The following is a 4,105-nucleotide window of genomic DNA, read 5'->3' on the forward strand; positions in this document are numbered from 1 at the left end:
ATAATATATTATATATTAATTTATATTACATAATATAAATTTATATTATGTAATATAAATACATGTATAAAATGTGTGTGTATATAAACACTGTAATATTTTTAGTGCTTAAACAATTCAAAGGAACAAAATGCACATTATGACTTAGCAACAGAGCAAAAGCTAGATTCCAAGCTGCCTGATGCTCTGCTTTGTGATCTACTAACTACACTCTACACTCTTTCATGTCTTATGGCCCAAGTACTATCAGTGGAGGCAGGTGATGCATACTGGTGCTGCTCCTCAGAAAGAAGTATATTTTACACCATGATCCAGGGGACAGTCATGAATTTTCCGAAACAATATTCCCCTAATCATGGCCCTGAACTCTGAAATATTATTCTATTGTAGTCGATTTTTTAAAATGGATGACTGTGACCCATTAAACTGAACTCACGAGTGACTATAGATTGCCTCTTACAGTTTGAATAACACTAGCACACTGGAATGGGCAGGAAAGGAAGGAAAATGGGATAGAAAGGAGAAAAGAGGCAGTAGATCAAGATGGGAAGTAAAGAAATAGAAGGAAAAGACAACTGCATGTCGTACAAAGTTGTAGAAAGACGTATGGTGCCCCCATCAGTTACACCAAGTGCCACTTATTAATGACACCTGTTCTCTAAGGGCCCTGGATCTCCCTCTTTTTTGACTGAGTCCAGTGATTTATCAGTAAGAACCATATTTAAGCTTACTAGACTTGGGAGCACACATACATGGCAAAAGCCACAAATTTAACAGATAAGGCTCAGGACAGCATTAGTAGGTATTTCATCTATCCTGACACATTCTATCTTATTAATTTTGCTGCAGCTGGAAGTTATATTTTGGTTTGGAGTTACAACCTAATGTGTTCAGGAGGAAGCCAAATTTATTAGGTTTGACGTTGCACTTTATTGGAATGGTATAATGCAGTTGAGCCTCTCTAATAAGTTCTGTTGATTTTATTTATGTATTTCTGTTTGGCTAGTATAAATATATGGTAAAGTATGTGCTGTGGTAGAGAGTTTAATGCTGACTCTGCTGGAAAATTAAAAAATGTCTGCATGGAAGATGCCCATTTCTAAAGAGTTACAGTCAGAGGAGCAACTACTCAGGATTTGCATTAAGTAGTTCTGATTTTTAAAAATGTCATCATTTGTGAAGAGGACTAGTCTATTAATAGGAACAAAATGGCAAGGATGACATACCCTAGATCTACCTGAAGTTGTGATTTGCACAAAATAAAGCAGAGTTTAGAAATTGTAGGTTTAGAAATGAGGCAAGTAAGATATAGAATGTAAATAAAATCATTTCCAAGTAATAACTGGATGCAACATTCAACCATCACTGCAAATCAATGCGAGGAGAATGGATGTTTTACCTTTAATCCTGATGACTTATTACTCAGATGTGGTATCAATTATTTTGTCCCCTTCTATTTTTCATCTCCCAGGCAGTTTCTTAAGTGAGAGTACAATTACATTTGGAACACAATCCTCTTCACCTGATTATGGTAAGTCAGGTAACCTCTTAGTCAGATGCAATGGCCCCAGGACATATATTAAGTAACTTTTGCATCTGCCTTTGGTCTTACTATATTCCTAAGCAAATTGAAAAGAAAATGAGCCTCAAGTTTTATGAGTTTTAGGTTACCTAAATATACTTGAAGTTCTCTTAGAAAAATAGCCTGAAGTGTATCTGAGGTGGAAGAACTATATGCAGTATCTCGAAAGCATCACTTTGCGGTAATCTCAGGAAACCATGACAATATTGAAAGCACAATTATCACCAAAGTTCAGAGTTCGAGGACACAGATGGACCATAATACCTATATTAAATTAAACATCCAACTTTTTGATCAATTTTCAGTATTAATATGCAAAGCACCTGTATTAGTCTGTTCTCACGCTGCTAATAAAAACATATCCAAGACTGGGAAATTTATAACAAAAAAAAAGGGGGGGGGGATTTAATGGACTCACAGTTCCACATGGCTGGGAGGCCTCACAATTATGGCAGAAGGTAAAAGGCATGTCTTACACGGCAGCAGACAAGAGAGAATGAGAACCAAGTGAAAGGGGAAACCCTTATGAAATTATCAGATCTCATCATGAGACTTACTACCATGAGAATAGTATGGGAGAAACCACCCCATGATTCAATTATCTCTCACCAGTTCCCTCCCACAAAACGTGGGAATTATGGGAACTACAATTCGAGATGAGATTTGGATGGGGACACAGTCAAACCATATCAGCACCTTAAATACTTTTAAAAACCCACCGTAATATATTAATGTAACTGATAATTCTATGTAAAAAGTCTCAAAATACAGGGGAACAGGGCAAGTGATCTACAATTAAACTGCAGACTTACAAAGCTTCTTTCATGCATGTTCAATTCCTATCTTTCATTGAAATACCAAAGTAATGTCGTATTTAAGAATTTTCTACTTGCAAAATGCTGATGACTATTTTGGGTGTAAAAGCACTTAATAGCCTAAGAATTTGTGTTTTCTGTATGTGCCTATCTATCAATACCTTTTTCCTTCTTTCTTCCCTTCTTTTCTTCTTTTCTTTCTTTTAGAGTTGATTTGGGAATTCCTTCATTCAAGTTAGATGTTTTATCAACAAAAAGTATAAACACTACAGGGAGCAGTCTATATTCTGATAAAATGATTACTTGAAATGGGTCATCACTACATGTAAGTTTCTACAATAAAGATATCATCATGAATTTTTGTTGTTGTTGTTGACAGAGTCCCACTCTGATGCTAGGCTGGAGTGCAGTGGTGCAATCTCAGCTCACTGCAACCTCCACCTCTCGGGTTCAAGCAAATCTCCTGCCTCAGCCTCCCAAGTAGCTGGGACTACAGGTGCATGTGCCACCATGCCCAGCTAATTTTTGTATTTTTAGTAGAGACGGGATTTCACCATGTTGGCCAGGATGGTCTCTATCTCTTGACCTCGTGACCTGCCTTGGCCTCCCAAAGTGCTGGGATTACAGGTGTGAGCCACCACGCCCAGCCATGATTGTTATTTTTGCTAAAATTTCCATAGGGTTTTAGAATGGTAGGATGGGAAGGGGATCTAGATTCAGCATACCTTATTTTGTAGTTTGTGTTCATCTCCAACATCCATATCCCCTGGGCCCTTGTTAAACAGGAAGATTTCTGAGCTCCTCTAAAATCTTACCAAATATAACTTTCTGGAGGTGAAGTCTGGGAGTGGTATTTTTATAGGACTCTCAAGGGAATCTGATGTAAATGTCAAGATCCATTCTAGTCCAACACCTTCATTTTATAGAAGGGGAAAAAGAGGCTCAGAGGGGTGAAGTGACTTTATTCAGTCATACAGGCAGAGTCAAAAGAAAAATTCACATCTTCCAACCCTCATGTAAGTGCCTCTGCTTGGTTTTTGGTGTTTTGATACTTTAATTTTAGAATTATATTTTTTTCATTGGTGTTCAGCATTAAAATTTACCATAGCACAATACACTCTGCTTATGAACCATGTGATAATAGGCCTGCAAAAAGTGCATGCTTGGTCAGCCACATTAAGCAATACCATTTTATTTTCAAATTCTTTTAACTAAAAGTTTATTGCTTATGTTGTGCTTTGGGATAAACTACAAAAAATGGAATAAAATGCTTGGTAAATAGTTACTGAATTTTAAAAAAATGAGCACAAATCTCCATATTGAGTTTGGAAAGATTTACTTCATTATTTTCACACACATGCTAAAATGTCAAACTTAATGAAATCTGAAGTAGCTTACTTTTCATGCTATCATTTACTAGATCTACTGAATAATTCTGAGGATCTTGCAGGGAGACCCGGGTCCATAATAGCTTTTTTTTTTTCTCTTTCATTTTGCATCTTCTTCATTTCAAAATTTTGAGTAGAGTTATATAAGTCCTTCAGAATAGGCCTCTGATGCATGGCGGCTGAGAACATTATCATGAAACTCTCTTGACCTGTAACTGTCAACTTCAAGAAAATTTCTGCTACAAACTTTTGAAGATAAAATAGAACATCTAATGAACATTCAGAAGAGGAAGATATATATCCATTTCAAGTAAGCTGAC

The sequence above is a fragment of the Rhinopithecus bieti genome, unplaced genomic scaffold (genome assembly GCF_001698545.2).
Source record: "Rhinopithecus bieti isolate Rb0 unplaced genomic scaffold, ASM169854v2 scaffold_10715, whole genome shotgun sequence".
Taxonomy (NCBI): Eukaryota; Metazoa; Chordata; class Mammalia; order Primates; family Cercopithecidae; genus Rhinopithecus; species Rhinopithecus bieti.